The sequence below is a fragment of the Neofelis nebulosa genome, chromosome 16 (genome assembly GCF_028018385.1).
Source record: "Neofelis nebulosa isolate mNeoNeb1 chromosome 16, mNeoNeb1.pri, whole genome shotgun sequence".
NCBI lineage: Eukaryota > Metazoa > Chordata > Mammalia > Carnivora > Felidae > Neofelis > Neofelis nebulosa.
The window spans coordinates 27,305,784-27,322,130 of record NC_080797.1 but is presented as its reverse complement, the minus strand read 5'-3'; the positions used below and the strand labels follow the sequence as shown (position 1 = coordinate 27,322,130).

Below are 16,347 nucleotides of genomic sequence, written 5' to 3'. Positions count from 1 at the left end.
GCTCAGTTGGCTGAGTGTCCGACTCTTGATTTTGGCTCTGGTCATGATCGCGAGGTTTGTGAGTTCGAGTCCCACGTCAGGCTGTGTGCTGGTGGTGTGGAGCCTGCTTGGGATGCTCTCTCTCTCTCTCTCTCTCTCTCTCTCTCTCTCATAAATGAATGAATGAATGAATGAATAAACTAACATTAAATCACACAGGCCTCCCTGAAGAATGCTGTCCATTATCTTCTGAGAGTCCTGTTAAAAATGCAGATTCTGGGGGCACCTGGGTGGCTCAGTCAGTTTAAGCGTCCGACTTCGGCTCAGGTCATGATCTCACAGTTTCATGAGTTCAAGCCTCACATTGGGCTCTGTGCTGCCAGGGAGGAGCCTGCTTGGAATTCTCTCTTTACCTCGCTCTCTGCCCCTCCATTCATGCTGTCTGTCTCTCTTAAAATAAATAAACCTTAAAAATTTTTTTTTTAAAAAGAAAGAAAAAAAATTGTTTTAACTTAAAAAAAAATTGTGTCTTCAAAAAAAAGTTGTGTCTTCTTTTGGGGTGCCTGGGTGGCTCAGTTGGTTAAGCATCCAACTCTGGCTCAGGTCATGATCTCATGGTCTGTGAGTTCGAGCCCCGTGTCGGGATCTGTGCTGACAGCTCAGAGCCTGGAGCCCACTTTGGATTCTGTGTCTCCCTCTCTCTCTACCCCTCCCCCGTTCATGCTCTCTCTCTGTCTCAAAAATAAATAAACATTTTTTAAAAAGTTAAAAAAAAATACTCATTCCTTTCAGAGACTCCTTATCATGAGTTCTGGGATTCCTTCCAGCCTACGGGTCTGGGGGTGAATGCCCACTGGGGGCGTCCTCCACGCAGAACACTTTGGGACCATTTGATCCTCTCCCACCAGCAGCTCAGTAAGGTTGTCCTGTGTGGCCATGAAAGAAAACCCTATGTGGAACATCCCTGGGAGCTCCAGGACCACCTGGGAGGACCTGGGGAGAAGCAGGATTCAGAGAGAGCTGTGGCATGGGGTTGGGCATCCCAGCACCTAGGACACCTCTGTGACAGAGCTGATACCCATTGATGATGCCGCCAATCACACTTTGCGTCTCACCAATGACAAGAAATAGAACCAGAATAACTCCAAGGACGTTCCAAGGACAATGGTTCAAGGGACCACTGCTCTCTCTAATCCCTTGAAAACTGACTATCTTGGATTTTACCTCTGAACCTGCCCACTAGCCACATGGGAATGAGCCCGTTTTCAAGGTGGAGGATTCTTCCCCAGACCACGTCCCTTCCAAATATCTGACCCAGGGGCCTCCATCAATCTGCTTAATGTGGTCCTACTCTCATCCAACTTCTTTTGCCCGGATCCTGACACCCTCTACTTGTCCTAGGTCCTCCATGGAGCAACCGGCCATCTCACCATCCCAGGAGCCAAGAGGCAGCCCCAGCTGTGCGGGGTGAGGTGGGAGATGCTCACTGAAGTAGGAATGGGGCCTGCGTTCTCTCAGACGACTATGAAGACAAGGGAGAACTGAGGTAACAGTTCTAGACACTATCAATACTCTATTTCAGGTGTTCTTGTGTCATGCAAGCTTCTGTGGGCTGACCTGTGGTCTGTAAGCTCTGCGTGAGCCAGGATCCACATCTTTCTTCTTTTCTTTTCTTTTTTAAAGTTTATTCATTTAGGGGCACCTGGGTGGCTCAGTCGGTTAAATGTCCAACTTTGGCTCAGGTCATGATCTCACAGTTTCTAAGTTTGAGCCCCGCAAACTGTTAGCTGTGCGGACAGCTCAGAGCCTGGACCTGCTTCAGATTCTGTGTCTCCTTCTCTCTCTGCCCCTCCCCAGCTCACACTCTGTCTCTCTCTCTCTTTCTCTCAAAAATAAATAAATATTAAAAACTAAAGAAAAATTGTTTAAGTTTATTTATTTAGAGACAGAGAGAGAGGAGAGGGGCAGAGAGAGAGAGAATCCCAAGCAGGCCCTGCACCGTCACCACGGAGTCCGATGGCAGGGTTCGAACTCACAAACCATGAGATCACGACTTGAGCTGAAACCAAGAGCCGGACGCTTAACCAACTGAGACACCCAGGCGTCCCACTGGGAGCCACATCTATCTTGTTCAGTGCTGTATCCTCTGACCCCAGAACTATGCCTGGCACAAGCAGGCACTCATTTAATATGTGCTGAATGAGAAACAGCCTGGGATCAAAACTATTGTTTAAAACATTGGCTCTGGGGGCATCTGGGCGGCTCAGTCAGTTGAGCGTCTGACTTCAGCTCAGGTCACAATCTCACGGTCTGTGGGTCTGTGAGTTCGAGCCCCACGTCAGGCTCTGTGCTGACAGCTCAGAGCCTGGAGCCTGCTTCGGATTCTGTGTCTCCCCCTTTCTCTGCTCCTCCCCGTTGCGCCCTCTCTCTCTCTCTCTCAAAAATAAATAAACATTAAAGAATGTTTTAATAAAAATAAACAAATAAAACATTGGCTGTGGTCTAAATTCCAAATACCTAATTACCTTCATGGTGACAGCTGGCACTCACATAGAGCCGACAGTGCCCCGGGCACTCATTCACTAGATGGCTTCAAAGCAACCTGTAAAGCAAGTCTTGTTATCCCACTTGCTGGATGTGGAAACTGGGTCTCAGGGTGTGACTTGCCTGAAGTTTCATGGAGATTAAGAACTGGGGTTTGCAAAGAAAGGCTAGGGGATCCCATAGTGTCTTTCTGTTAACACATGTTCCCTGGGATACGACCTGGGTCCAGTTCCTACAGATACATTCTTCTATGAATTTATTTTGTATTTATTCTGTTCTGAGTCCCCTCTCACCGGGTGGACCCCCATGGAAGCAGCCAGGCTCAGTGCTCCCCTGGAGTTGGGTTACTGTGGACAAGTCATTTGACTCATCCTATTAGCTTCTTCAGAGAATTTTTAGAGTCCCCATTCCCCAAAGAGATACTGTGAATGTAAGGGGGAGAGAGAGATGAAATTGAATACTATTCATAGTGAACTTTTATACACTCATAAAAATGAGGTCTTCAGATGTGACCGAGTAGTGAACTTAAGAATACAAGTTAAGTAGTTTTTAAGACTTGCCTTTGAACCAAGATTTGACCATAGCTCCAATCCTCTCCTATGGACAGGGCCAACTGGCCATTTCAACACACTTTCCAAGTAGACTAGAATGAGCTAGAAACACCCTATATTTAGAAAGTATTTTGGGGCACCGGCTGGCTCGATTGGTAGGGCATGCAACTCTTGATCTCCAGGTCATGAGTTCACACCCCACGTTGGGCAAAGGGTCTACTTAAAAAAACAAATGCAAGTAGGAAGTATGTTCATATTGATGGAATATGTGCGTGTATGAGTGTATTCAATTTCTTTAAATCATTATGAAAATTAATTTCGGATGTATACAAATGTAGAGAGACTAGTATAATGAATCCCATGAACTCATATGTAGATTCAACAATCATCAAATTCATGGCTAAGCACCTTTCATCTAACCCCCTCCTTTTCTCCCTCCCCATATTTTTTTGAAGCAAATATTAGAAAGCATATCTCTTACATAAATATTTTAGTATATATCTCTGAAAGAGAGGGGCTTCCTTTCGAAAAATATAAAACAGCTAAAACAAAATAAAAATAATTCCTCTTATCGTCAAATATCTAATCAGAAATCCACCTTCTCTTTGTATTTATCATACGTTTTTTTAGGTTTGTTTAAACTGGGATCCAAATAAAGTTCCCGTATTGCAACTAACTGATGTCTTTTAAGTCTCTTTAGATGAGACTTTCCCGCTCTTTATTATACTCTTGCAATTTATCTTGTAGTCGAAAACCTAAATGATCTTTTAAAAGCCTCTAAATAATTAGAATTATCCTGAGATCACATGTTGGTCTTAAAGAAAAACTGTATCAATTAAGAGAAGACAATCATCCATGCTTTCTACCTCCCTTTTGTAGTCAAACATGGATTCATTCACAAGGTGGTCATCAACAAAAAGATACATTACCTTGTAGTACACAGGCGTCCCTGCTTAAGATAATTTTTAAATTGTATAAACCAGTTTTTAAGCCATGGAAATCCTATAGAGCTACTCCTTTCATTCGCGGTTTCTAAAAGGAAAAATAAAGTCCCCGAGCACATTGTATACGAAAGAACAGCATACAGAGCTATGGCAAGGGCGAATACCCAGGGCACAGGGCAGAGAGTGTTCTGCGTGGATAAGAGCATGAAAGTACATAGAGATTAGCTGCTCTTTATTACGGGGCTCAAGGCTTCCAGAAACATGAAAGTTTAAAGATACCTGGTTGCTATGGCTGCACAAACTAAAGAGAGACAATCCTCCTTTACCTACAATGTAAGGAAGAGTTTAAGGGGCTGCTTTTATCTCCATAATTGCTTTAATTTCCCATTACCCACTGCGGGAGGAGAACGAGCGGAGCTCCTGCCGCTAACGGGCCTTGGCTGAAGCCCTGTGGTCCCAGGGATGAGCCTGGGTGGGGGAGGGGAGGGAGAGAGGGCCTTCTCTCCCTCCTGTCTTCTCTGGGCCCTTTCACCCCTTGCCCTTTGAGTCTTCCCAGGGTACACCCTGCCCCGAGAGGGTGTTTCCGGGCCGAGAGCAGAGCAGCTGGGCCTGGCGGTTGGTCAGAAGGGACTGGGTGTGGACTGTGGTCTGGATGACGCGAGGGGCGCCTGCCCTGGGAACGGAGCCAGGCTGAATTATTTTTCTGGCTATTGTGGGTCTCAATATACATTCCTGCCTCCCTGTCCGGGTTGGAAATTCCATTGCGCTGAGCGTGGTGTGTGTGAGCACGTGTGTGGTATGAAGAGCATGTAGGGAGAGGCTGGAAGGACCCAGGCTGGTGGCTTTCCCAGCCCTCAGCTCCCAGCCAGGGTGTCGCCCCTTTCAGGTAGAGCAAAGAGGCCCTCAGTTCCCTCCAGGCCACCTTGGCGGGGCGGGGGGTGGAGGGTGGGGAGTGGGGGGGGGGGGCAGCGTCAGCTTGACATTGAGTGGAAAAATTACAACACTAACAGGCCTTGATGGAAGGCTCCGGACCACAGCCTGGCATTTGCTATGCATTGTTTATCCTCCTTGCAACTCCCCCGCTGGACGGGAAAGGCCTGGAGGGGACGCAAGGAACGGGAGCGGGAGCTGGGTGAGGCCAAGCAAAGTGCTCGAAGTGAAGCCGATGAGCGCATTTGGCTCTGGCGCTGCGATTCTAGGCAAGTCATTTGGCCCCTCGGAGCCTCGGTTTCCATAGTTGCGAAGTGGAAATAATAGAAATACCCACCTGGAGAAGTTAATTCAAAGAAAAGATGAGCTAATGCGTGGAAGGTCGCGTGATGAACTAAAGCACTATCCAAAAATAAGGTCAGGAGGTCGGAAAGGAGCTTGCTCGGCCCAGACCCAGGTGCTCTCCTAGTAACAAGGCACAGCTTCTTGGATGAAATACTTCCGGTCGGTCAATTAGGTTATCTCTGTAAGAATATCTTGTCTCTTTGCATAACATTCAAGATTTTCATATTATGTTTTATTTACTTATTTATTTTTGTTTTATTGGGGGAGGGGCAGAGAGAGAAGGGAGAGCGAGAATCCCAAGAATCTCCCTCCCAAGGGGGAGAGAGAGAGAGAACCCCGACTCGCGGCTCACTCTCATGCACTGTGAGATCAGGACCTGAGCCAAAATCAAGAGTCAGATGCTTAACCGACTGAGCCACCGGGTAAATTTGGGGGCAGAGGGAATAGCCTGAACAAGGACTGGAGGTGGGCTGGCCCCAGGTGAGGCTCAGAGTACGGGACAGGTAGCCAGGGGCCAGATCACGCAAGGCTTGGTGGACTATAATAAGCAATTTTTTAAATGTTTATTTATTTTTGAGAGACAGAGGGAGGGGCAGAGAGAGAGGGAGACAGAGGATCTGTAGCAGGCTCTGTGCTGACAGCAGAAAGCCCGACACCGGGCTTGACCTCATGAACCATGAGATTGTGACCTAGGCCGGAGGCTGACGCTTAACTGACTGAGCCACCCGGACGCCCCTTACTTTTATTTGTTTTAAGCAATCTCTGTACCCAACATGGGGCTCGAACTCAGTACCAAGAGGTGCATGCTCTACTGACTGAGCCAGCCCAGTACAGGCTTCTTAGAGGGCATGTGTGGACCAGTCTGATATGTTTCAGGGTCCCATTTACTGCTATGGAGAGGAAGGACAGGAGAGAAGCCGGGGGGAAAGTAGGCAGGTGAGAGACGATGGAGGCATGGGAGGGTGGCTGCAGTAGAAATGCCGAGGAGGCGCTTTTGAAATATTTTCTGGGTAAGGTCGACAGGACTTGGTGACGGATGGTGGGGCAAGGGACGTGTGGCATCAAGTCCCCATGGAGTCCAGGGCAGGGTTATTTCCCCGATAAATACAGTGTGGTGCTGTAAGTGTATTTCCCTCATGATTTTTTAAAACATTTTATTTTTAACAGAATTTATTTATTTGTATTTACTTATTTTAAAATTTTATTTTTTTATTTAAAAAAAATTTTTTTTTGTATTTATTTATTTCTGAGACAGAGACAGAGCATGAGCAGGGGAGGGACAGAGACAGAGGGAGACACAGAATCAGAAGCAGGCTCCAGGTTCTGTCAGCACAGAGCCCGACGCAAGGCTCGAACTCACAAACCGTGAGATCGTGCCCTGAGCCGAAGTTGGTCGCTCAACCGACTGAGCCACCCAGGCGCCCCAAATTTTATTTTGAGAGAGAGAGAGCACACGAACGGTGGAGGGGCAGAGAGAGAGGGAGAGAGAAAGAATCCCACGCAGGCTCCGTGCTGGTTTGACGTGGGGCTCGAACCCATGAACCACAAGACCATGACCTGAGTCAAAACCAAGAGTTGGGACGCTCAGTCGACTGAGCCGCCCAGGTGCCCCATAGTTACATTTTTTTCTCTAGCTCACCTATTGTAAGAATACAGTGTATAATACATATACAACACACAGAAGATGTTAATTGGCTATTTATGTTACCAGTAAGCCTTCCGGTCAAGAGCGGGCTATTACTGGAGTTTTGGGGGAGTCAAAAGCTATACATGGATTTTCAACTGCAAGGTGGTCGGCATCCCAACCCCTGTGTTGTTCAAGGGTCGGTCAACTGTATTCATAAAGTGCTTCTACGCCGTCATGTTTTCGAGTGATTTGACTCTTCCTGGACAATCCAGGCTCCTGTATGAGCGGCCATCCCAATTGTGGACACAAAGCCTCTGGGAGAAGTCCTGTAACCAAACACCTCACAAGGGAGTCCACTTTCGCTCAAACAGCAGTGACGGGGCCCCACCCCAGCCTCTGGGTGGGCGGCACTGGGAAGGAAGGGAAGATGTAGATAGGCTTCCAACAATTGTCTTCCTGGTCTTGCCCAAATCTGTTTACTTCAATCACTATAAAACCCAGGTGCAGGAACTCAGGCAAATAAGGGGAGAGAGCGGCGCAGGAGGAAGTGCCCTTGACCTCTCCAATCAAAAAGAACGCTTCTCCCTTTGCTGAAATGATCCTTTTGCGAGCAAGGGGCACGCGCTGGCGAGGATGCTTACCAATCAGATCCCTGGCTCTAGAGCTGCCTGGTCAACTGAGCAACGTCAGGGCAGAGGGCTTCGTTTCTTTATCTCGAGGCCCTGGCTGCTCTCCTCACTCGCTCGGCAAAGAAAATGCCTCCGTGCACTAGGCACTGACCTAATGCTTGCAGTTAAAGCAGAGAACAAGACAGAGATTCTGTCTCCATGAAGCCCAAACGGACGAAAAAAACTCCCAACAGATTAAGAAGTAAAATATAAGGGGGGGGGGGGCGGGGAACCAGGTGGCTCAGTCGGTTAAGCTGCCGACTTTGGCTCAGGTCATGATCTCACGGTTTGTGAGTTCAAGCCCCGCGTCAGCTCAGAGTCTGAAGCCTGCTTCAGATTCTGTGTCTCCTTCTCTCTCTGCCCCTCTCCTCCCCTCCACGCTCTGTCTCTCTCTCAAAAATAAACATAAAAAAAAAACTTTTAATAGGGAAGTAAAATATAGGGGATGTTGGATAGTTAACAGTTTTCTGGGTGGAAATGAATGAGGGAAAAGACACTGAGAGCGGCATTGTGGGCCCAGAACGGGAGGCTTCGCTGAGGTGCCATTTGAGGACAAACCCCAAGGGTGGGGGGGGAGAAAAAGATTCAGGAAGAAAGAATAAGGTACAGAATTGCAGGAGCAAGACAGAGCAGGAGAGTCGCAGATGAGGTCGGGAGGACTACAGTGAGGAGAGACACAGGGACGCAGGTTTGAAAGACACTCACGTGATTTGTCTTCCTCTTCTGATTTTTTTAACAGGATCGCTCCATCTGTTACACTGAGAACGGACTGCAGCGAGCCAGGGTGGAAGCAGGAGGCTGTCTGGAGTCTTCTGTAGTAACCCGGTGGAGAGAGCGTGCGACCGGGAGTCGGAACTAAAAAAGCAGTGCCTTTCAAATCAAAACCACGATGAGTTACCACCTCATACCTGTTAGAACGGCGACTGTTAACAACCAAAACCACACCCAGAAAACACCAAGTGTTGGCAAGGACGCAGAGAAGTTGGCGCCCCGGTGTCCCGCTGGTAGGAATGCGACAGTGTGGCAGTTTCTCAAAGTATTAAAAATAGAATTACCGGATGATCTAGTAATTCCACTTCGGGGCATACATCGGAAGAGTTGAAAGCAGGGTCTTGGAGAAATATTTGCACATCCGCGTCCATAGCGAAGGGGTTCAGAACACGCACCATGAAATACGCATTAAGAATTATTTGTTGTTGTTGATTTGAGTAAGCTCTACACCCAACGTGGGGCTTGAACTCACAACCCCAAGTTCACACGCTTGAGAGTCATACGCTCCATCGACTGAGCCAGCCAGGCGCCCCTGATAGAAGAATTATTTTGAGGGGTGCCTGGGTGGCTCAGTTGGTGAAGCGTTTGACTCTTGACTTCAGCTCAGGGCATGATCTCATGGTCCGTGGGATCAAGTGTGGGGCCTGCTTGGGATTCTCTCTCTCTCAAAATAAATAAAAAAACTTAAAAAAAAAAATTATTTTGAGCTGAAAGGAATTGGAAAAAAAAAAGGGACACAGGAAAAACTGCCCCCCCCCCCCTTACAGGACAGGAGAGGGCAGGACAATTCTTGATCATCAGAGACACCCCTAGACTCTAGCTCAGAAATAGCACCAGAGGACTCCACGTAACAAACCCTATTAGGTAACCTTTATCCTCACTCTCTCCAAATATTTACCTTCCCACAGTTTGCTGCCCGTAGAAGCACATAGTCCTGGTGCTTTGTCTTGTCACTTCTCTATCAGATTCATTGTTCTTTTGTTCGATGCACTACAAGCCCAAGTCCTAATCGCCCCTTTGAGTTCTCCGGTGCACATACGCTCATGAAGAAACCATTCTCCTCCTATTAATCTGTTTTGTGTCAGTCCACTGTGCAGGGCGCCAGCCAGAGAACCTCAGAGGGTAGAGGGAAAAGTTCATTTGCTCCTCCCCTACAACGGCAGCATTACTTGCAACAGCCAAACATGGAAACACAAGTACGACACCAACAGAATGGATAAACAAAAAATGTATGTACGTGCGATGGAATATTATTTGACCTTCAGAAAGGGCATTCTGACACAGGCTACGACGTGGATGAACCTTAAAGATATTATGCTAAGGGAAGTAAACCAGTCACAAAAAGCCAAAGATCCTATTTCACTGATGCGAGGCATCTAGAACAGTCAGACTCAAGGACAGAAAGTAGAACGGTGATTGCCAGGCACTGGGGAAGTGGGGAAAGGGGAGTTGTTTAATGGGCACAGAGTTTCAGTTTTGCAAGATGAAAAAGTTCAGGAGATTGGTTGCACCACGGTGTGAACGTACTTAACAACACTGAACTGCACACTTAAAAATGGTTAAGATGGTAAGTTTTATGGTATGTGTATTTTGCCACATTTTTTTTTTTTTAAAAAGCCATGCTTTTATCTATTACAAGATAAAGTGGTTCAGGAACCACTGACTTAAAACCAAGAGTTGAACACAACTGACGGAGTCACCCAGGCCCCCCCACTGTTCCTAACTTCTTTTGCGTCCTCCTATAAATATTCTAAATGTAAACATATCCCATTATTTATACTAACCATAGCACTGCACCTTGTTCTCTGTTTTCACCTATTATATTCTGGAGACTGGTCCACATCAATACATGCTGACCTGTGCCCCTTTTTAACGCCACTCGCTGTGTCCAACCATTGCACAGACGTACCGTATTTATTTATTTAGCTAGTATTCTCTTGGACATGTAAGTTATTTCCAAATGTTTCCTATTGCAAAAAGGGCAGGAATGAATATCCTTCTACATGCTTCTGTGGGCACAGGTGCCCTACATCTGTAGAATAAATTCCGGTGAGAGAGGAGTCAAAAGATACCCGATTTTCACTTTCAGGAGATACTGTCAAAATTTTCTTCTGATGAGGCTATACCAAATTTACATTTACACCTAAACTGTAATGCATGCTTGATTGCCCACCTTGTCACATCTGTTCATAAAAAGCCCAAACATTTCATCAGCCAACTTAATCTGGTCTACATCCCTCTTCCCTACACTCTGACTGCAGGTGGCTCTGGATTTCCTTTCCTTGTTTTATATCCAAAACACAGTTTCTGATTCTTATCCTTTAACCTCAGGACTCATGAGCAGCATCCCATCCCAGAAGGCTAGTAAACAGCCCTCAGTACCATCCCCTTTCCACCCCCTTTCCCCCCCCTATAGGGGGGCAGCGGTCTGATGATTGAGACTTCTCTTCTCCATGGAGATTCTCCCTTCACAACCAATAGTTCTGCAACATGAACCGGATTATGCTTGCGATAATCCAGATTACTCACCGTGCCATTCAAACTCCCCCATCGTAACCCTCATGGCACTTAGTCACTTGGGAGCCTTGCCACACGCTGCAGATCCCCTCAACTGGAAGTAAATAAGGCCCCCCCGAACAGTAGGTTGATAAAGAAATATTCTCAAATGCCATTTTATCCCAACGATCTGAGGGGCAGTGCCTCAAAGTGCCCTTCTTTGGTACAATCTGCCCTTCATGACCCCAAGCCTGTAGGTAGGAACTTATCCATAGTCTGAACTGATCTCCAGGTCCTGCCATACTCGCTGCCCTGGGACACATCATGATCTTGCATTTTTGTTGTTTGTTTGTTAAAGGCTATATCTTTAAGTAATGTCTACACATACCTAAGATGGGTCTTGCACTCAGGACCCCTACATCAAGAGTCCCACGCTCCGCTGACTGAGCCAGCCAGGCACCCTGGGATCTCGGTTTTGACGTCGTTTATGCTGTTCCCTTCCTTTGGAAGTATGCTTCCCTTTCACTGCTGTATTTCCAGTCTTTACCATTTTATAAGACAAACTTCAAATGCCACCTCCTCCACAAAGCCTTCCATGATTCCCTAACTGGGAGCAACCTTCACCCTCCTCAAAACTCCCCCAGCGTTTAGGACACTTGACATTTTCTAACCTTTTTGCTGACAATACATCTGGGCTTCCCTGTAGGCCTGGGAGATACTTGGAGGTGGGGACGGGACAGCGCTTTACTCACCTACATACTCTGTGCCACCACAAGCAGGTTACTTAAGTCACAGGCTCCTGGATATCCTGGCAGGAGTTCCTAGGCATGGCCTGTTTCACGCTGACCCCATACAAAACTACCTGTACCAGATGTCACAATGCCCTCATCTAGCTGCTGATTCTGCTGGTCAAATTTATTTACTTATTTATAATGTTTATTTATTTTTGAGAGAGAGACAAGAGTGCGAGCAGGGGAGGGGAGAGAGAGAGGGAGACATAGAATCCGAAGCAGGCTCCAGGCTCCGAGCGGGCAGCACAGAGCCCGAGGCGGGGCTCGAACCCACGGACCGCGAGATCATGACCTGAGCCGAAGTCGGACGCTTAACCGGCTGAGTCATCCAGGCGCCTCTCTTGGTCAAATTGAAACCTCTGAACAGAATCCTGGCACTACCCGTACTGCCCGCATCTGGGCGTGAGCCTCTGTAACCTTCCTGGGCCTTGCTCTTCTGGCCATACTGACCCAACCCATCCCACCGTTTCACGCACAGCAACGCAGCCACTAAGCTTAAAATTACACGTGGACTCGGAGCGCTGTCCAAATCCCAGGCTAGGCATGGTATGCTTCTTTCAGGCTGGGTGGTTTCATTTCATTTCTGCAACGATCTCGGAAGGCAGAGGTTATTGTCCTCACTTTGAATAAGGAAAATTTTTTTCCTTTTTTTCTAATTTCTTCTAATTCATTTTTTCTAACTCAAATCACTCTTCCATCCTTAGACAAGTATACTTTTATCTCTTCCGGACGTAAACTATCTCCATTTTGATTCCGTGTCTTTCTTGATGGTGACCGCCCAAGGTATTCAGTGTTTGATGAGAAAATTTACTAGGTCTTGGGAGTCATAATGCTTTCTGCTAATGTGTGCATGCATGCTATAGATATTTAGAATCTATCAGATAATCTTTTGAGCACTATATAGATGGCACCCGTTTCTTGTCACAAGGCGTTCCTGTAAACTACATCCCAAGAAACACTACCGTGAAGCAGGTCTTACGTATAATTTTTCCTACATAAAACTAAATGGTAATTCAGTTATATTCCTAAGATCAAACACCAAATTATAGATATAACCAGCCAGGTAGCCTAAGTATAGCAGTGGTGAAGAGGCAGCACAGCGTAGGGGGTTAGGAGCAAAAACCGATAGCTAAAGCAACCTGGATTCAAATCCCGATAGTTACTTGCTACATATACTTGGAAGGGTCTCTTACTGGTGTGTGCCTCAATTTCATCAACAGTAAATCCTACTTCATGGGACTGTTAAGCAGAGTGTTAAATTAATTAACTTGGGGGATGCATTTAGGACAATGGCTGGCACACACTAAGTATCACATAATCTAATATATACTAATTTATACATTATAAGCTTCAGGGGCAAATACACACCTGTACATTTGTCTTACCAGTTAAAATACAATTAAAACAATAAAACTCTTCTATTCTAAGTCTGAAAATAAGCGTAGAATAGCATAGCAACTGGGATCTGAAATGTATTAAAAGCTCAATCCTATGAACCAGGAGATCATGCCCCGAGCTGAAATCAAGAGGTGGACGCCTAACTGACTGAGCCACCCAGGCCCCCGACAGACATTTGTTTAAAACCACTTCAGGGGCACCTGGGTGGCGCAGTCGGTTAAGCGTCCGACTTCAGCCAGGTCACGATCTCGCGGTCCGTGAGTTCGAGCCCCGCGTCGGGCTCTGGGCTGATGGCTCGGAGCCTGGAGCCTGTTTCCGATTCTGTGTCTCCCTCTCTCTCTGCCCCTCCCCCGTTCATGCTCTGTCTCTCTCTGTCCCAAAAATAAATAAAAAATGTTGACAAAAAAAAAAAAAATTTAAAAAAAATGATTACTCTTCAAAAAAGTTATCCAGAATTTAATCTTGTTTCCTTAAGAGATTTGTAGCAAACAGAAGCATTCCAAATATTCCACTGATTTGGGTATTCTCTTAAGTATCCCGTAAGTATAATGGAAGTGGGATGGTATAATCCAAAGTTACACTTTAGTTATGCAAAGTACAAAGCTGTGGGAACTGCGTGAGACACTTAACATTTAGGAATAAATCACTGGTAAGCCTTTTCAGTTGTACAGTTTTCTGACTCTGAAACTTTTAAGAATCAAAACACAGTAACTAGGTAAAAATAGCTTTTGATGAAGATATTAAGTGAAGGAAAACAGACCATACATGGTACACTCAATGTGATAATAACTATTCAAATCTGTGAAACAGCTCCATCCATCTATAGATTAGAAAGTAGACCGCAGAGAGGATAATGGTGGCTACTGGCACAGCATTCGGTTTAAAGTGAAATTTATGCCAAAACAATTTTCCGCTTTGCAATCACAACCACCAAAGTAACAACTGATTCAGGCAAAAATCACCAATAGATCCAAAAAACCATTGTTGGGCAGAATATTCCAGAATAAGATATTCACAGTCTCAAAGATACACACAGGTTACTAATGGGGTTACAAAGGAAAAAGACAGGGGCACCTGGGTGGCTCGGTTAAGCGTGTGACACTTGGTTTGAGCTCAGGTTATGATCTCATGGTTTGTGAGATCGAGTCCCATGTCAGGCTCTGCGCTGACAGTCAGGAAAACTGCTTGGGATTCTCTCTTTGGCCCTCCTTTGCTCCCTCACTCAAAAAAGAAGAAATAAAAGAGGGAAAGGGAAAAGATAGAGGCAGTCTGGTACAGCGAGGCAATCTGGTAAACTCTACCAAAGTGATCCAATTTAACATCACCAACGATGGGACGAGTCCCATCAATGCCTCCTGATGCTGTGCCGTCTCTGTAGCTTTCCTGTCAAAAATGTTTACTCTGAATCTAATCATGTGAAACAAGATAAATCCAAACCGAGGGACAAACCGTTGTGCAAAATAACTGGCCTAGATTCGTCAAAATTGCACTCTCTAAGGGAATTAAGGAAACATGAAAACTAAATGCAGTGCAAGATCCTTGGAAGGATTTTATAAGGAAAAAGTCCAGCTATAGGAGACATTACTGAGACAACTGTGGAAATCTGAATAAGGACTGTAATCATTCCAAATAGTACTGTATTAATATTAATTTCTTGAACTTGATCATTTAATTATGGTCATGTAAAATAATGCTCTTGTTTTAGAGGACTAAACTAATGTATTTATGAGATTAAACTGAATTATTGCATTAATCTGGATGTTTGCAAATCTCTCAAATGATTCATTAAAGAAAGAAAACAAACAGGGGCTCCTGGTGGCTCAGCTGGTTAAGCACCCAGCTCTCGGTTTCAGGTCAGGTCGTGATCTCATGGTTTGTGAGTTTGAACCCTGGGTCAGGTTTTGGGCTGACAGTGTGGAGCCTGCTTGGAAATCTCTCTCTCTGCCCCTCCCGACTCTCTTTCTTGAAATAAATAAATAGGGGCGCCTGGGTGGCGCAGTCGGTTAAGCGTCCGACTTCAGCCAGGTCACGATCTCGCGGTCTGTGAGTTCGAGCCCCGCGTCGGGCTCTGGGCTGATGGCTCGGAGCCTGGAGCCTGTTTCCGATTCTGTGTCTCCCTCTCTCTCTGTCCCTCCCCCGTTCATGCTCTGTCTCTCTCTGTCCCAAAAATAAATAAATAAACGTTGAAAAAAAAAAATTAAAAAAAAAAAAGAAATAAAGAAATAAACTTAAAAAAAAAGAAAAAATACATGCAGAGTGGTGAAACAAACGTGGCAAAATGTTATCAGGTAAACTAAGGTCAAGAATAAATGGGTATTCATTGTTTTTTCTTATAACTATTTTGGGATTAAAAGTTTTTTTAAAGAGTTGGGGCAAAAAGTCCATCTTTTTTTTTTTTTTTAAGATTTATTTTTGAGAGAGCGCAAAGAGGGAAGGAGCAGGGAGAGAGAGAGACAGAAGATCTGAACAGGCTCTGCATTGACAGCAGCGAGCCTGATGTGGGGCTCGAACTCACGAACCACAAGATCATGACCTGAGCTGAAGTTGGACACCCAACCGACTGAGCCACCCAGGCACCCCTAAAGTTCGTTCTTTCTTTTCTTTTCTTTCTCTTTCTTTCTTTCCTTCCTTCCTTTCCTTCCTTTTCTTTCTTTCTCTTTCTTTCTTTCTTTTCTTTCTTTCTTTCTTTCTTTCTTTCTTTCTTTCTTTCTTTCTTTCTTTCTTTTTCTTTCTTTCTTTCTTTTTCTTTCTTTCTTTCTTCTTTCCTTCCTTCCTTTCTTTTTTTAAAGTTTATTTTGAGAGAAAGAGAGAGACAGGAAGGGGGGGGGGGGGGAGACAGACAGACAGGCAAAGAATCCCAAGCAAGCTCAGCCCTGTCAGTGCAGAGCCCAACATGGGGCCCAATCTTATGAACCATGAGATCATGACCTGAACTGAAATCAAGAGTTGGATGCCTAACCAACTGAGCCACCCAAGCGCCCTGCTTTAAAGTTCTATACATGAAAAAAATAAAATAAACATAAAATATTAAAGTTCTAACATGATGCAGAGGTGCCTGGCTGGCTCAGTTGGAAGAGCATGTGACTCTTGACCTCAGGGTCGTGAGTTCCAAAAAGTTCTATACATGATCCAGAATAGATTCCACTATAGTTACAGTCACCAAATATTCACAAGAAACCTAAAGAGACAAAAGGCAAACAGATGTCTAATTTCAAGTATTAAAGATAATTTGTTAGTCCACATTATCCTGGTAAAACATTAAGTTCACAGCAGGAAATCGCTTCCTAAATGGAGAATTTAAGT

At 45.5% G+C, this 16,347-nt stretch overlaps 1 long non-coding RNA gene across 1 annotated transcript; it reads left to right on the top strand.

The window, feature by feature from the left end:
* The first annotated feature begins 1,106 nt into the window (after positions 1-1,106).
* LOC131497722 (uncharacterized) lies at positions 1,107-8,647 on the top strand. The gene is made up of 3 exons (XR_009255107.1): positions 1,107-1,249; positions 1,381-1,525; positions 8,328-8,647. It is a non-coding gene; the product is annotated as an uncharacterized LOC131497722 (long non-coding RNA).
* Positions 8,648-16,347: the final 7,700 nt, after the last annotated feature.